Source organism: Mustela erminea, chromosome 12 (genome assembly GCF_009829155.1).
Source record: "Mustela erminea isolate mMusErm1 chromosome 12, mMusErm1.Pri, whole genome shotgun sequence".
Taxonomy (NCBI): Eukaryota; Metazoa; Chordata; class Mammalia; order Carnivora; family Mustelidae; genus Mustela; species Mustela erminea.
In genome coordinates this window covers 65,734,945-65,753,738 of record NC_045625.1, presented here as the reverse complement: position 1 = coordinate 65,753,738, position 18,794 = coordinate 65,734,945, and the positions used below count along the sequence as shown (strand labels likewise).

Genomic DNA, 18,794 nt, shown 5'->3' with positions numbered 1-18,794 from the left:
AGTAATTTGCTTTTACTTAAATTAGTGTAATATGTTTTAATACCTTTTTATTACTACTTTAGATGTGCTTGCAAAATATGACATAAGTAGCAAATCATATAATAAGCTCCAGGTACTCATTCAAAAATTAAGTCAGGGACCATCTCATTTTGTCTATACCCTCCCACATTCCCTGACCCCAGGGTTATTTTGAAGCAAATCCCAGACATTATATGATTTCATCTCTACATTGTTGCTCTAAGATTTCAAGAATAGGGCATCTTAGTGCTGGCAGGGGTCCACCACTGCTGTGCTGCCTCAGTGGGCCAGGGACTCCCATGAGGTGTGCAGGGTCCTGTGCTCATGACAGTGGCATGCTGCACACTTAAGGTGACAGATTTGTTGAATTCCTAAACAATGAACTTAAGGGAAGTATGGAAAATTTCGGAGAAAAGATCACTGTCACTTTAAATGTTAGAAAGAGTATCTCACCAACATTTGTTGGGGAGAAGGAGCCCTCCCAAGGACAGAAGGTTGAAGACATAGAGACTGAGTTGACATCCACTCCCAGTTTTGTGACTGAAGTTATAAAGAATGGTGGTAAGAAGTCCCCTGTGCTGGACTGTCACTATCCAGAAGATGAGTTTGGACTAGAAGAGGAGGACAGGAATGGCATTTCTCCATCATGGAAGTGAGCTTTCAGTCCACTGGTGAGTCTAAATGGAAGGGCATGACTTACACACTCAACACCGATTGCCTGGCCTGGGCCTCCTATGACCACCTAATGGATTTGCTGGTGGACCACAGGGTGGTGAATAACACTTTTGCGGAACTCAGCCCTGGAGCCCCAAGAATATGTTGTTCTTCTTGAAGACAGTAATAGTTTTGTCAAGAACTAGTAGAGCAGATAAGATGGGAAATACCTTCATTTTATGGCAACAGAATTATGTATTATATTAATAATATATTATGACATATAAATAATAAGATATATAGTGTCACATGTTAACATACAATGATGTAATTAATTAATACATTATATATTAATATATTGGTATATATTAGGCCATTATGTGTACATATGTGCATATAATAATGGTACTACATGTCATATATAACAATATAAAATAACTATATCTACAATACCATTATGATAAAATATGTAATTTTTTACTATTACCAAATATACTTTCTGTGTTCACATTTCCCTAGTCGCTTCATAAATGTTTTTTGTTTTATAGTTTACTGTTTGAATCAGGACCGTAATAAAGGCAATGGGTTGCAGTGGGTTGAAAATGTCCCTAAGTTTCTTTTACCTTACCTCTCTATCTCCTTTATCCTCCTTTGCAATTTATCTGTTGACACACCCAGATCATTCACCAGATTTTCCCAGTCTGGATTTTGCTCCTTGCACCCCTGTCCTGTCTTTTAACGGATTTATCTCTCTCCTTGTTTCCTGTAAACTGGTAGCTAAACCCAGAGGCTTGCACAATTCAGGTTTGCATCCTGACAAGAACCATGGGGACGCCACTACTTTATAGCAATGTTTCCATTAGGACTCTCATTTCCAAGAAGCAGAGTTTGAGGTGAGGACGTATTTTGGAAAGGATAGAGATAATTTTTCTCTCCTCTCCTACTTACCTGGCACTCATAGATTCCTTGGGACTTGCTTTCTCTGTACTTGTAGGACTAAACTAAAATTTTGGATATACTTTTCCTCCCAGAGGACATTAAGGAAATTAAATTTATGAGTTCATCTCAGTAAAGCCAGAATTGTTAAATCTAAGACCCTCCATTCACCCATCCTGCCCCAGCAATGGGCGTCAGACTTCTAACATACACAGAGATTTTAACTCTGCAGAATACATTTTTCAGGGAAGAAGCACTTAGCTGTGTTTTTCAGAAAATGAGTATGATTCATTTATCCTTCCATGTCCCACAAACATTTATGTACTTTAGTTTGTGTGGGTGGAGTTTGGCTAAAATAATTGGGAAGATTCAGGTAATTCTGTTCCCTACTGTTAGTGTGTGTATGTATGTATGTGTCCCTATGTGCCCTTCCCCCCCACCCCTGCTCCCGAAAGACCCAAAAGAGAAAAATAGACCCTGGCCACCAGCCTCAAGGAGCTCCTAGTCTTGTACATAAGCAAACACCCAGTTAGTTAGAGTGCAAAGCGTGCCAAAATAAAGATCACACAAGCAGGATGAATAAAGTCCAATGGGGGTGCTTAGGAACGAAAGGTCACAGCCAGGGGACAACGTCTTCTTGAAGAAGGTGGGGTTTGGGAAGAGTCTTGCAGAAGAGAGAGGATTTTGACAGAAGGAAAGAGCAGGGACTGGGGTGGAGGCAGAGGGTGTAGCAGGACATAAGGAGTTGCTGTGTTCAGGCTGATCCCCAGGAAGTGTCTATTAGGGTTCTGAGCTTGGCTGCTATTAGAGTCACCTGGAATGTTTGAAAAGCTCCGAGGCCTGGGGTCCTCCTGAGAACAATTGACTCTCTCCTAAGTCTCCGGTGTGTGTCGCGGACGGGGGGAGGTCCTGGGTGTCTTGTGTGTTTTGATAGCTCCCCTTGGGGGACTTTATGGGGCAAGTAGGGAGCACAACAGGTGAATTCCTAAACGATGGACTTAAGGGAAGTATGGAAAATTGCAGCTGGCACATGGAGCTGGGCCACCCTCCTTTGCAGCTGCTTTGGAAGATGTCGTCACACAGCAGTGAGGGTGACAGGCCTGCCGGAAACTCACAGCCATCTGACTCAATCTTTCTCTTTTGATTGTATGTGCTTATTACCCAAGCGGCAAGAATGGAGTCTTGAGGTCAAAGACCTAAACCGTAAAAATAAATACAGAATAAAACCAGAAAGGTCCCTGCTGCCATTTCCTTCTTCCAGCCACCCCCACCGCCCAGCAGAGGTTGCTCTGGAAAGCCGTCCAGTCCTTCTCTTCTTGTGACCTCTCTTTATATGTTTACATTCTTATGTGTGAGTAACAGTTTTAGTTCACACACTGGAGTGACAGAAATAGCACACTTAATTTCTATCCCTAAACAAATGTCCTATGCTCTAAACCCCATCTCGTTGGGCCGATGGGAAATTCCATTTCAGTAGATTCCAGGGGTTTTCTCTTATACCCTCACACTATCAGGACTAATTTTAGAAGTCTTATGCCTTCCAGAGCATTCGAGGAGGGTTCTGTATTTTTGTTTTACGCTGACCTATTCTGACAGGCTCATTGCCCGTCTGTATCTCTTTTAAAGACAGGAAACACCCCGGCAAGCATCCCAGAGTCCTTTGCAACTGCTCTCAATACCACCACTCAGGATGTATCCTCCACCCAACCGCAAAGCATTCCCGTTCGGGTCCCCCCTGGGTGCTACAGAGAAGCAGATGCTAGATGGGGTCTCCTCAGACAACTCTAAGAAGCCCATTCTGGCTGTCTAAATGCCACCTCTTTCTACAGGTTTCAGCATTTTCTCCTTCTTAAACACGAAATATTTGCCTTCAGCCACACCATTTTTGGGTCAGTCCAGCAAAATTCCCCTCACTGAGCCTAGGCTTTCACATAAAAGACCGAAGGTGTTGTCTTTTGGGTTTCCATTCTAAGCTTCTCACAGTTCCTTTGTAGCATAGATGCTGAGTTTGCAGCCAATAGTTTAATACAGGATCAACTGTGGCATAGCATCGTGGCCCCCCAGAAAGAGCTGTGGAAGTAGGCAGGAGGCTGGGTAAAGGAGACACAGATAGGGACGCTGGAAGCTGAGATAAGGTAGAGCCAGTCCCTGAGTCCTATTGGTAATTGACTATTGGCTATTGGCTATTGGCTACTACCAAGTCAGTAGAGCTAGCGGACAAGCATGCCCAACAAAGCAGGTGGACAAGGACACTGGAGCAGAAGGCATCACACAGACGTAACATATAGGTTCAGGGCTCCCCCCCCCCCCAACTAATGCCACACCGTAAGGACTGACTACTATTCTTTTTATGCCTAAAGTCACATTTCAAAGAAACAAGGGAAGTAGGTAGAACTCTAGTATATGAGTCTTTCTACCAGGGCTATTGAGCAAAACTGTGGTGGACTATTTAAATTATCACATCAGTGCAGACTACAGTTACTAGATTGGGGTACATTTTTTCAGAATGTGAATTTTCTGAAATCACAATGTGGATTTTTTTTTTTTCTACTGGTGCACAGTGTGTAAGAGTTAGAGGGAGATCAGATCACATTTTAGAATAAAGAAACACTTCCTCTGGGCATCTGAATTACAATGTGAGCACCTTTGTGACCAGCTTCCCTGCATTTCACTAAGGAATAGTGTCTTTGAATATATTTTAATCATATTTTCTCTGTTAGCAATTTTCTATTTATACATTTGTCCATTTGCTTCTTGAGAATTGATCTTTTTCTTCTTTATATGGACCACTTTATATGTGTTGAATCTGGTGCTTATTTTACATAAAGATGAATGGGACCCAAGGGAGTATGGTAACCTTTACAGGGTCAGAGCACTGGAAAGAGAGTCATAGCTTTGCAGCGCCATCCACCCCAGGCCCTATTTATCACAACCTAAAAGCATGTGTCATCACTCAACTTGTCTGTTTTGAATATAAGATCAGAAAACGTAGGCAACATGCTTGATACCTAAATAAGGCTATATAAATATGAGAGATTGTGGTCGTTTATTTGTATAATACTGCATCTATTCAGCAAATATTTATTGAAGTTCCAACATACTTAAGGCACTGGGATAGCAAATAAAGATACAAAGCTAAGGAAAAAAAAGATATGATTCCCATGAAGTTTAGAGGACCAGTAGGAGAGCAACATTATTCAAACCGCTATGCCAATCCACATATAATCACAAATTGCAGAAGTTGGAGGGAAGGGCAGATCGTACTTGAATGCACATCATGGTGTTTCCAACTGTCAAGGAAGTTTTCCCTGAGAAATGGCATCTGGGTTGAGGTCAGAAGAATGAACAGGTTTTTACCTAAGTGGGGAGAGGTAAGAAAAGGTGATCTTGGCACTTCTTATGCAAAGGCCCTTTTTGGGAGGGGATACTATTCACTCAGCAATTAGAGTAAGATTGGCATGGTGAGAACAGATTCAGCAGGCAGGTGATGAGTGGATGCAGAGTGGCCTGAGACTAAGCTAGAGCCGGGGAGCTAGGCACTGGATCCTGCGGGGCTTGGATTGACACAACAGCTCTTACATTGTCTTCAGCGGACTCGGATGCCATGAACAAGCCTTCCTGGACTGAGTGCCTCTCTGCTCCCAGATGCCCCACTCTCTCTTAGACTTAATGGGGAGAAACACTGCCGAAAAAACCTTTTGTAAGTGGACTCCCTTACTGCTTCTTTCTAGAACCTGAAAAGCCTATTGCATCCCACTCATCTGTTGGGCCCATCACAGCTGAAAACACACTTTGTCTCTTGTGAGGGAGCCCAGAGTCTACAACAGTGCTCTTGGCTTGAAACAAAAACATTCCCTGAGTCCTGCTTGGATTTTTCTCTTCTTCTTCTCTTCCTGACTCTTACTCAGAAAGAGAATCTTGTGTCCTTGTTATTGTTACTGTTGTTTTTCAACTTAGTTTCAGGAAAAAGAACTGAAAATCTTCCTTATCAAAGACTGGATGTTGGTATGATGTGAAACACCTTAAAAAAAAAAAAAGTAAAGTTTCAGTTAAAGAAATGTCCCATCTGCCTCTGCAGTCCATCTGGGTTGGTCTATTTTGAGAAAAGAAGGGGTGGCCTTCACTTGTGCCCCAGAAATCTCCTATTCCCACACAGGTGTCTCTATGTGTGCTTGTGAGAGAGAGAGACAGACAGACAGAGACAGAGAGATAAAGATATAGAGATTGACTAGCTGATTCAAAATAAGTCATATTTTTCAGGTTCTATTAATCATGTTATAGGATTTTTATCATGTACCAATATCTTCAGTATATGGAAGGATAGCTTTTATCTACCTCTTTGATGTTATGTGAGGCAGTTGACTTACTTTGGCCAACAACTCTCTAGACCACTCCTTCTCCGCTGTATGGTCCGGATGCATGTGCCAATATGGAAGTGCCACACGACTGGAGAAACCTGCACTGTTCAGCCAGCTTATGGAGGACAGCTGTCTGGAAGATTTGTCTGCATCTTCAGGATCTTATGTGAGGGAAAAATAAACTCAAATTGTCCTAACCTACTGAAATGCATCTGTTACTGCAACATTCTCTAGCCTATCCTGACAAATACATATGCTTTATTGAGGAACTCAGAGACATCATTGAGCAGGTATAAATTTTGTGTAGCCATGTGGTAAATGTATGTGTTTGAGAAATAGAGCTAGCTGGCTAACTAGTTAGATGATAGACTTGCCTTATGGTGAAGGTTTGATTACAGAATAAGAGTCAAATTTCCTAATACTTGATTTTTGCCAGTCAGAACTTCAAGCTGTAGTTCTGCAGCTAGGTTGCACAAATGGATGTATAAATGTATTTAAATAAATACATGGTTTACATAAGTGTTTATTTATACACAATATAAAACAAACTCTCATGTCTTTGTGCTTTGGTATACACATGCCCTATGGTCACTCAGAGTTGCTTCTGTAATCCACAAATTATATATACTGTATATATTAAGCTTGAACCAAGTAGTCAATTAAAAGATCAAGGCAATACTGCATCTTTCAGATATATTCCAGATTAACTACTGAATCACCAATAATGTATGCTGTACATTCATACCAACAGCATAAGCAAGGGCCAAAGCTAGACTTAGTTGTTGTTTTTTTTTTTTATTTCCTGAAGTTTCTTGATTGCCGTCTGATCATTCATGTTGTTCCAACATAGAGTGATTTTAAAGGAGAATTTAATTTAATATGTCTGAATATCCTTCAGAATGTTCGAAACCAGCATTACTGCAGTAACTCTAATGAAAAACACAAGTTCCATGTACCAATTTGTGGTCAGAGCCAGCATTCCAGTCTTGCTCTCCCGTGGCTGCTAGTACTCCATCGTGCTCCTTTTCCCAGCCCTTTGCTATTCTAGTTAAAGATGTCAGAGGCTGTGGCCCACATGGCATGCTAAACAGTCCACAGCTTACAACAGGCTCCTATAGCTCAAGTGCAAAGACTTTGAACTCATAAAACACACCACCACTGCCTCCGAAATGGAAATCTCAGAGGATTTCCTATTAACGTTCCTGCAGGTAGAAATGTATTTATTTTAAAACATCTTGCAAATGCACATAGATAGATTCCCATATATACTCAAGACAAAGAACACAGTACCTTGCAGAAGAAAACCCACACAATTGGGCCAAGGCTGATTCACTCCCATATTTTATCACCGGTGTGGAATGCCAGTAACAAGGGCAATCATTTGTTTGTGAATTCACGGAAGACTGGACTTTCACACTGGAAAGGGACTTCCTAATGAATAGCAATGGGAGACTTGCTGTGTATTAGCATATTTTATCTGCCCTTGTTTTGAAATTAAACAGTTGTGGTTGAAAGGGGGAAGCACAGATTGCCACTGGGCTGGCTTTTGAGAGAAATGGCATTTGGAATGAGGTTTAACTATGAGGGTAAATTCTAAAGTTAACTGTTAGGATCCTTGGGCTTACACAAGATATTTTCCCCCTCCTTGTGTGATAACAAAATTTCTTCATCATTATTATTCTTTCCTAAAGTCTTCTCATTATTGGATACAATGCCTCTCTGTTTTGTCTGGAGTTGCTTAAATATAAGTCAGGAGAACTATGAGATAGAGCAAGGGCTGATCTGCCAAACTCCATTCAATGTTATGCATCTTGTATTTATTGAACACATACTATGTGCTCAAAGCTATTCTAAGCACCTTGGGGGCAGAGTAGGTTGGGAGAACATATGAATAAATTCAAAATATTCTTGAAGTAATATTTCATAAGGTTCTTTATTCACCTGGAGAGGATAGAAAACACATGGATGGATAGATACATCTAGGTATAGATAGATGAGTAAGACACTAAGGTAAAATTAAAGAGTGTGTCATTAAGACCAGTAAGTGTTCTAGAAGTTCTGAGAAGAAAATGATGAGCATGACCTAGAATTCCAGACATTCTGGAACTGGTAGGTACTAAGTTAATAATATTAGCACAGTAATTCAGAGCAGAAGCTCTCTATTGTAGAAGCATAATTTTCTAAAAGCTAAAAGCACGAGTCTCAAAAATATAGAGTATATATCTTTCAAAGATCCACTTAGCTCATTAATGAAGGAATCAGTAGTATAATGGTGACTCAAAAGAATAAAGAAGAAACCAAAGAACAAGTTATTAATGAGAGTCAGAATGCTGGAATGAAATTGCAAAGTTGAAAACAAAACTTGTTCATGTTCTATAGGACAGCAAAACTGCAAATTTGGGGGGGTCCCTTTTCTACTGGACAAAAAAAAAGATCTCAACTGTATAACTGTATAAAAATCACTTGCAACTTGGGAGTTTTCACTAAGTTAAAACAATTTTGAAATATCAGGTGCTTTCTGTTGAAGTCTGTTAGACAACACTCCAGTGTAACACTGAAAGGACATGATATTGAAAAGATCTTCCAGTTTGGGGTTTTTTTTCCTTAACAGGCAGAAGGGAGTTCCCATCTCATACTACTACTCATAAGTTGCGTGATGTGGCCATGTATTTCAACTTCTTGGTTCCTCACTTTTTTTATCTATAAAATGTAGACAATAATAATTTTGATCTGGTAGACCTACAGTAGAGAACAAATGAGCTAATAAACAATGAAAGTATTTTTTGTCACACTTAGCACACAGTAAGGGCCCAAAAATGTTCCCTACTCTAAATAGGGAACAAAAACCCAGAGAATTGAATAAAGAGTTTTTATCTAGACTAGAATAGGTTTTTCAAACAATAAAATTTAAAAAGAAGAAAGACAGAAAAGTACCTGTATGGTTTTGAGAAATTTGTCTTTTACCCTGAAGTCAGTTGAGAACTACTGGCATTTTTTTTTTTTTTTTTGAGCTACAATAGGGACAGGATGTAAGCAGAATTTAAGGGAAATTAGCCCAGTGCTCTATAGGACAAAGTGGATGGAGAGACTCTGTGGCTAGAGAGGAGTTAGGAAATGGTAAAGTGTTGAGGAGCCAAAAGAGGAGGAACCACACATGACTACTGGATTTCGAAGCTAAATGATAGTAGAGATGGGGTTACCTTCGGTATAAATAGGCAACTTAATAAAAGGAAATATTTTAAAGTCAAGATAAGGAATTCCCCTTTGTACACACAGGTTGTATTTGAGAATAAGGGGCATGTATGTAGAAATGTTCAAGACACAAACAATGGGACACTTGGATTCTGAAGAGAAATCAGTGGTGTTGACACAGATTTAGAGGTCATCATACAAATGTGGTCACTAATGCCAAGAAAATCAACAGACTACTCCAGCAAGTGGAGTAGAAGAGCAAAAGGGACAAGAATCATATATGTGTCCTTTCTTTCTTGTTCCAAAAAGTAGCTGTTTTCCAAAGGAAAACATTGGAAAGGAAGGACAAAGCTTGGTGACACTTTGGAATGCAAACCAGAGGAATGATTTAAGTAAAAGAAAGTCAATTCTGTTGAATTCTTCCTGGAGCTCATGAAGGATGGAGGAGGTAAAGCACAATCAGTTTGGTTGACTTCATTAAATGCTAAGAATTGGGGGAATCATGTCACATTGGCTTAAATTCACTCAAAAGTTTAAATAACCAATATAAGACTGGTTCTTCATTGAATGGTTTCCTAGGAGGATGAAAACATTAGGGCAAGGGGGAGATTTAAGGTGGGGAGATCAAGACTGGGCAGTACATTAGGCTTGTTTTGCTCCCAAAGCAGCTCTGAGACCAGGAGAGGATGGACAGTGAGTCAGGGAAGAGAAGAGAGTGAACCCAGGGTACAGGAATGAATATGGTCCTGCTACGTGTGAGTAGGGCCCCAGGGCTCAGACCTGCTAGGAAGCCATGGAGGACTATGAAGAACAGGGAGTTCTCCCACTAGAGTCTCCCACCAATTCTCACCTTGGTGGAGGATGTTCCTTGGTTCTCACTCCTCAGGTCTACTGGTACCTCCAGTCAGAGAGAGCCATCGGGAGAGAACCTAGGGCCATCAGTAAGCAGCCATTGGCATGCCCTGGAATGACAAGTACCAAAGAGACACAAGTGTGGCATCCACAGTGCTTTGAGAGCAAAAGATCTGGGGCCAGATTCCCTGAGTGTGAATTGGGCTAGATTTGCTTCTTTTAAGGACAACTCTGAGGGGCATCACTGAAAGGTCTGTGACAAATTCCAGTTCCATTTGTTTCAAGCGTCCAAGAGGGGCCACCAAAACCTATAAAAGCCAACTATCTATTGGGAGTCTAATATAATTATACTGACCATGTTGTGGTCACTCACTGGTTGCCAGATATCTTAACATGTTCTTTCTGTATGGGGCAAGACAGGATGTCCTGTCCCCCAACACACGGTCTGTTCTGTCTTCCTCATCCTTCCTGGGTGGGGATAGAGGCAGACCTTTGTTACCCTGCTGTAGAATAACACAGGCCTAAGGGTGTACAGGTATTTTTCAGGATAGAGCCAGGAATTGTGGTTGTCATCATTTTGAGAACACAGCAATGTTACCATCAAGCAATGGTAAACACAAGTTGAATCCGGAAGTTGCTTTACATGATGCTTCTTTTCCCACTAAGCAAATCTGAGTAAGGAAGTCTTACTCTCCCATCCCCCTCTGTCCTCTCCCCACTGTCAATGTCACGGACTCCCCTTTATAATTCTGGCTCTGTTCTGGAAGCACTTTGCAAAACTGGCCATATTTTCTCTCCTGAATGTCCCAACCCCTCTCAGGTAGCCTTCTCCTTATGACCACACTGTCAGGGCTCTGAAAAGAGAACAGGTCCCTGGCATTACTAGCCAAAGTGGACAACAGTGTCTTTCCTCAAATTGCTCTCATGTTTATAGATAGTCCCTTTATTAGCCTCAACTCAGATTGCCCAATTAAGGTTAACTTCTCTTCTCTGCAGGACCCTGGCTGATACTGTTCCCAAGATGGGCATGGGCAATTTGGTGATAGCATCCCTGCCTTGTGCTTCTCTCTGAGCCTGACCCTGCTAAGATACAGCCACGGATGTTAGTAGAACTTAAAACCCTGAGGTTCTTCGCAGACCTAACAGAGATGAGTGGCTATGTATGGAGAAAAAGCATTTTCAGAAAGGGTATTGTAACATCTTCATTCTTTTACTCAACAAATACTGAGAGCCTACTGTGTACCAAGCACTGTTTTGGCACTAGGAATACAGTGTTCCTGCCTCATGGAGTTCCATTCTAATGAAAGGAGGGAATCAGCAAAAATACACACATGTATAAATAAGAAAGACAAGCAAAAATAATGACAAATAGCATTGTCTTTTTTTTTGATATTTCAAGCTTTTATTGAAATTCTAATTAATATACAGTGTAATATTAGTTTCAGGAGTAGAATTCAGTGATTCCTACAGCATTCTGAAGGTATCAGAGATGGAAGAGTGCTGTTTGGGGTTGGATGATTAGGGAATGCTCTTAGAAGCAAAATTCTAAGCTGATTGGGTACCTTCCTCAGCATAACCAAGACATCTCCTCCTTGAGGAATCCTAAAATTATTGAAATTAATTTTGAGGGATGTGTAGCAATGCATGAGCAGGAAGAAACAATGAATCATTGAAATCTGAATATTAATATTTAAGGGACTTATAACCCAGCACTCAAAAGCTGGGCTGGACGTCTCTTCATTCTCATGTGATGTCTCGGGTTATTCAATAAAAACGAATTAGCTTAATAGTAGCTCTAATTCTTTCTACTCTTAGCGAGACTGTGACTTTGGTCAAATCTGGTGTGAATAAGTTATTATTTGGGTTCTGCAAATAGAATGGAAATGACTTTTGGCTGTGGGTGTGTGAGGTTTTTTAGAATGGAATGGAGAGGGGGAGCACTAATGTGCTAATAAACCACTGTTTTCTGGAAAGACTTTTTGTCAATGAGCTCTGAGAAAAGCAGAATAGAGTCCCAGAAAGTTCCAAGATGGCGTCTACTTTACGGGAATTGGAATCAAATCCAAACGTTTTGTGGTTCAGCTATTTAAACTTCTACTTAAACATTTGGACATGTATCCATCTCTGGTCCAGCCTGGAGCCACTTTGACTTTCACATGAAATCCACTGAAAGCTACTAATTACTGTCTTCACAAAAACCACAACGCAGGCAGGAGCTGAGTTCCGAAAATGGAATTTCTGCTCTCAAGGAATAATACAAAAGGAAAAAATTTTGTAGATAGCCAGTGTTCCTACCCATGAATGTTTGTATCCCCAGGCACCAATCCACTTCCAAAACTGTCTTTCCCTTCTCCTGGCCCCGTAGCCACAAGCTTCACTCATCCTTGGCCCTTTGGCTTGCCCCTAAGAGCACTTTGACTATGACCATGCATGAGGTTGCTTTCTATAGCAAGCTGGCTCAGGGCAATCAGAGGTCATTTCCTTAACTATGGTAACATAGATGGAACCTTTTGTCATGGCCCTTGTCAAAGTGTTAAACACTTACACATGCCTGATGTATTTGACTCCTCTTCTAAGGAACATGCCATTTAACTCATAATGATGGAAGCTTGGTAATGCAAAGACCTTTTATGCAAATGCTATGTGACAGGCCCTGATTCTCAGACTTTTTGGTTTCAGTGCTTCCTCACATTCTTAAAATTATTAAGGCTCCCAAAGTGCTTTTGTTTATGTGGGTAATAGTATCTATCAATGGTAGCTACATTAGAAATTAAAACTGAGAATGTCTTGTCTTAATTTACTTTACAAATAACAGCTGGGGACACCTGGTTGGCTCAGTCGGTTAAGCATCTGATGCTTGGTTTCAGCTCAGGTCATGATCTCAGGGTCCTGAGACTGAGTCCCTCATTAAGCTCCACACACAGCAGGGAGTTGATTGTCTCCCTCTGCACCTTCCCCTGCTCCCTCACTCTCTCTCTAAAATAAATAAATCTTTAAAAATAACAGCAAAATATTATGTGTTAATATAAAAAATCACACTTTTATGAAGAATAAGGGTATTTTTCAAAGGAAAACAAATATGAGTGAGAAGGATAGCATTGTTTTTACTGTTTTGTAAATCTCATTCCTATTGGCTCAATAGCAGATAGCTGGACTCTCATTTCTGTTTCTGTATATGATCTACTGGTAAACTCCACTATATTCTGGTAAAAGAATGATGAGAGGGAAGAAGATAAGTAGTATTTGACCGTATTGATAAAAGTAGATTTGACCTAGCATATCCCCTGAAAGGGTGACTTCAGAACTCCTAGAGGGCATTTTGACAACTCTTGGAGAACTGCTTTTGTGAGGGAAAGGCACTATTAGTCTCACTGGAAAAAAAAAAAAAATTAGTCTCAATGCAGAAGCAGTTAACACCAGGAAGTATGGTGGGCGGGGCATTAAAAGGAAGTCTGCTAATCTTAAGAACCTGCATGGAGATTTAGAGAGTAGCAGGAAAAATAGAGCTTAACCCACTTCATGGTTTAACCTTTTGGAGCTACAAAGACAGATTCCAAACACTGGAGCTAGGGAGGCACTTAGAGATGGCATGAAAAACCCTTCATTCTGGAAACCATCCTGCTTCAATAGCAAGAAAAGCACTGGGGGCATCCAGCCAACACCTGGGATGTAACCTGAGCATAGAGTGATTGGTCCCCAGAAACAAGAGGAGGAATGAAGTGTGTCCCTCCTCCCCCAAAACATTTTCCTTTTTTTTTTTAAAAAATTTTTTTAAATTTTTATTGCTGATTTATTCTCTTCAGCAGTACTGGGCTCCATCCAGGGCATATATGTTCTGCTAGCCACTTAACAAACTCAAGCTGTGGTTTAGGGTTGATAAATAATTATGTTAATTAACAGGTTGGAGGAAAAATATGATGTTATTCCTGTGGAATGCTCTGGGAAGCTGGAAACATTTAACTGCAAAAAAAACGACATATGGCGAAATAACCAATAATTTGCTGAAAAAACCCACATCTGGTTTGCTGGCTCAAAGCAGGGGTTAATAGTTGTTTGAGGGCAGCCAGTGGTGGAGAGGGGTCCCAGGATAAACAGCCAAGGCTTCACGGCAGGAAATATGCTTGTTCATGTAGCACAAGCATTTACGTTGGCTTCTAACCAGGATGAAACGTAAAAGGAATTGCTTAGGATGCCTCTTTCTTTCTTCTCTTTACAACATACAGTTCAAGACTATCTTGCTTCTATTTGTATACTTGAAGATGTAAAGAGTGAGGAATAGTCCATGAGAATAATAATTAAAAATGTATTTCCTCCAAATTTCCAAAGGGATGCAGCAAATGCATCACAGCAGTGAAAAATAGGAAAGTGAATTTGTATTATATATGCATCATTATTTATTATCACAACAGATAGCCTGATTTGATAAATACTGATCAAGAATCCTCCTCACACAAGACACGGGTACGAGCATTACAACTAATCCACAGGTGAGTATTCTGTGGTCCCAGGTCTCAAGGAGGAAAGAGCTCAGTAGAGAAACTAAGACAAATATACGATATGTGTGTAGTTACAAATCCCAGTGCCATATGCATCATCAGAGAGAAAGAAGTAAAGTGCCACACAAGGATCAGAGGAAGGAAATTTCATGTAGGACTGGACGAGTCCGTGAAAGTCTCCTATCAACAGCGGTGTTTCAGCAGAGGCACGAATGAGGACTCGAATTCCCACAGATGTTAATAAAGGAAGAAGGGCATTGGGATGGCGCAAACCAGTACCTCCACTGCATCGAAGGTGGAGGCAGGGAAGCAGGGGACAGTGAGTAAATCCATTTGGCTAAAATGTAGGTTTGGTGTAAGGGCGGGTGGGGGGGAGTTAAGCAGAGAAAAGCCATAACTGGAGATAGCCATGGGAATACTGACCTAGCAGTAGCACTCTATATGACAAAGTAGAACCAAGCAAATCTAAGGACCAAGATAAGCTCACAGAGATAGTCTTACGATGGTCCAGGAAATTCTTACAGAGGCACTGTAGGTTGACTGGATACACCAGTTATCATGTAACATGATGACTGATGGGACAGGAGGGCCAAGGTAGGAGGGAATTGGAGATATTTTTCTGGACTCCGTGTGCAGAAACTAAGAGAACGTGTTTGAATTTCTAGACCACTAGAAAGGTATATCCAGCAAGTCATTACAATTAGGATATAGAGACCAGAACCATAAAGAAAGGAGATACATTTAAGGGGTCAAGAGAAGGAAGAGCAGTCATTGCAAGGAAAGAATGAGAAGTAGCATCCTTGTGTCAATGAGGCCTTCTTCCAATCCCCTCAACATTGCAGCGAGAGCTCTCTGGGATATCCAGGTCTGATCACTGCAGCTGCCTGCCATGCAGACACTAAAGGCATTCCATTGGCTGCCAGTTGCTCTTAGGATAACATCAATTCTCAATATGGTCCTCAAAGCCCTGGAAGTTCTGGTCCCCACCTACGTCTCTAATACCACCTTCTTCCTTGACTTTGTGTTTCAGACACTCTGACCCTCTTTCTACCCCCTTGAGCCTGCCATGTCCCCTTTTGCCTGAGGGCCTTTGCCCTGACTGAGAACCTTGTCTTTCATCTTTTTGCTTAAGTGCCTTCTGCATATCATTCTCAGTGCAAGGGCCACTCCTTAGGGAAGCTCTTTATATTTCTCTAATTGAATGAATCCAATCTTCTCCATATATCCTCTTGTAGCACTTTATATCTTTCTTTTCCAGAACTTATCCCAGTTGCAATTGTATATCTTTTTATAAAATCATTTTATTCATATCAAATCCCCCAAGAAACTATAGTTTCCTAAGGACAGGGCTATTGCATCCTTTATTCCCCACACAGTTCCTTCTTCTTAGCAGGCTCTAAGTGGATAGTTGTCTAGTGGCTGCATGCTAAAGTAGGATATGGAAATGCCCCCACATGCATGATCGCACTATGCTCTTCGTAACCTATCTATGAAGTAGATTCTATAACCCAACTTCTACAAGAATGAAAACCCTAAAATGCCATGCATCACACTCAATGTCAAGCAAAGGTTGGTTACAACACTGTGGCCCTGACCGTGTCACAGATCACCCTCAGGAACAGAATCCAGGTCATGGAATCCAACTCACACTGTGGGTCTTTTTTTTAAATAGGTTCAATTAGGGGAAGCTTCCGGGAAGAGAGAGGCAAGATGGTACAAGATGATTTGAAAAAGTCATGCAGGTTGTCTAGAGGGAAGCCGGAAAAAGACAGTGAGGACTGAGAAGGCTATAGGCAACTTGAAGGAAGAATCCTCCCCAGAAAAAAATGAAAAGATAAAACAGAGCCACATTTCATGAACAAGGAAACCGGAACTCTATTCTAAAGCAATCCATGAAAAATGAAAATGGCAAAGTTATAGTCATCAAAAAGAGAAAAAATAGAATTAGAGGCATATTTTTACTCATCAAACTGGCAACATTTTTAAAAATAAGGATGCTTGGGGCACTTGGGTGGCTCAGTGGGTTGTCTCTGCCTTCAGGTCAGGTCATGATCTCAGGGTCCTGGGATGGAGCCCCAAATAGGGTCTCTGCTCAGCAGGGAGCCTGTTTCCACCTCTCTCTCTCTCTGCCTGCCTCTCTGCCTACTTGTGGTCTCCCTCTCTGTCAAATAAATAAATAAAAACTTTAAATAAATAAATAATAAATAAAATAAAATAAGGATGCTTGATGTTTCATTATTATTTATCTTCTGACGTGTATAAGGGCCAAACAAACATTACAGAGTATAAGGGCCACTGTCCAGACTGCTTGGTGGCCTCCGTGGTGGTTAATGAACATGGTGGGTGTTCTGAAGGAGGAAAAAAGTATCAGTTCTCTCCCTTACTTGGCAGGTTCTTCTGAGGAAGTCAGCATGAAAAACCATCTGCTGTACAAAATGCTGTTACAGAACATGGAACAAGAAATGGATGACATGCTCTCTGGGTGGCAAAAAGGCCTCTTAGTTTTAAAAGCAAGAGAAACATAAAGGTATGCTGTCTGTACAAATAACAGTCCCAGATGACAGATATTGCCCTTAAAATAAAATAAACCAGTGGGAGCTTCTAATTTTAAATAAAAATTAAAGAGCATGGTTATAATTCACTGATGGAATCTTGTGATATTCTAATCAAAATATCTGTAAAGATGGATCCAATAAATGAAGAAAACGTCTCACATTGAAATAGATACTGGCCACCAACCTGGAGAAGATTACTCTTACTTCCAGAACTCTGGACTAGTTTGTGACTCGTGCTTGGCCCCCTGAAACAGACTACCACTGTCACTTGAAGAGAACCCAAGACACCAGGTGCTCCTTTTTTTCAGCCCTTTGGTTGGAGGAAGAGAGCTTCAAACAACTGGAAAACTCCCTCTGTTGCAGGAGTAACAATTTCTTAAAAGATTTTATATATTTATTTGAGAGAGACCTCAAGCACAAGGGGTTGAGGGGGGAAGCGGAGGGAGAGAGAGGAGCAGACTCCCCACTGAGCAGGAAGCCCCACGCAGGACTCGATCCCAGGACCCTGGGGATCATGTCCCACATGAAGGCAGATGCTTAACCAGATGAGCCATCCAGGCGCCCCAGAGTGTCTTTTTTTTTTTTAGATGTCTCTCCTCATCCCGTTATATCTGCCTTTCTCATCAATCTAAGTGCCATTCCTAAGCCCAAAAAAGCCTGGCATAAAGGTGCTATGATACAGCACATCCTGGGACCCGTGGGCCTACTAAGTAAAACACCATAGAAACAGACTAAATCACAGAACATGCTGAGGAAGGGAGCTCCATTGGGTGCTTGGGCATTCCCACTTGTCAGAGAGCAGGCAGAGAAGAGAGAGAACTCAGTTTGGCAGAACCTAGCTGGGTGACATGTGGGCTGAGCCAGGAGCTACATGTAGGCTGGAGAATATTCCCTCTAACCTGAGAATGGAGAGTTAGTGGAAGCCATGCAGCTCTGTCCCTCACTGACAACGCCTGGGCCCAGACCATCTTCCCTTCATCCTAAGGTAGGAAATGGGCCCAATGGAGAGATAACAAAACACCACAAAGCAAAGAAACTAGAATGTCTTGCAGTAGACCTCAGAAGAGCCAACATGTCCAAGTCTGGTGACTAGAATAAAATAAGATATTATTTTTACTTATAACATTGGCAATGAGTTTTAATAAAATATTTAAAGGTGGTAAGGTCTTTAGAAGAGACCATGACAAAGACATTCTCGTGCACCATCAATGGAAGTATAAATTGCCAGAAACTTCCAGGAAATGATCCAGGCTTACCAGCCTTCATCATCGCCACAATCTTGCCTGAACAACCAGCTGGCCTAAAATGGAAGGACGGTTAAATATTTTATAAACATGGCTGCAAAGTAGTTCACTATAAGAATGTGCTTTGATTTATTTAATGACATGGGGAAATATGATATAACTTTACATTAAAAAAGCAGAATACAAACCTTTTTACCTCCAATCTAACAAAAATTTTTAAAAACAAACCAAACTCAAGCATAACATTTAAAAAATTGGAAAGAATGTGGGGAAAAAAATGGAAGAACTCCACCAAAGTGTTAACAGCGGTTACAACTTAACATATATTGGATTTAGGATTATCCAAAAAGCATGGTTTGATATATTTTTTCAATAAAATTCTTAGGTTGATAAAGAACTAAAGAGTGTGGCCTTATAGAGGCGGCCAAAGGGGACAGCTAGCAACAGACATAGAGGGGATGTGTATATCTAACAGTCACACCAGCCCAG

The 18,794-nt window shown here is 41.0% G+C and overlaps 1 pseudogene; it reads left to right on the top strand.

Moving 5' to 3' along the window:
* Window positions 1–317: 317 nt before the first annotated feature.
* On the top strand, window positions 318–878 carry LOC116569997 (annotated as a pseudogene).
* Window positions 879–18,794: the final 17,916 nt, after the last annotated feature.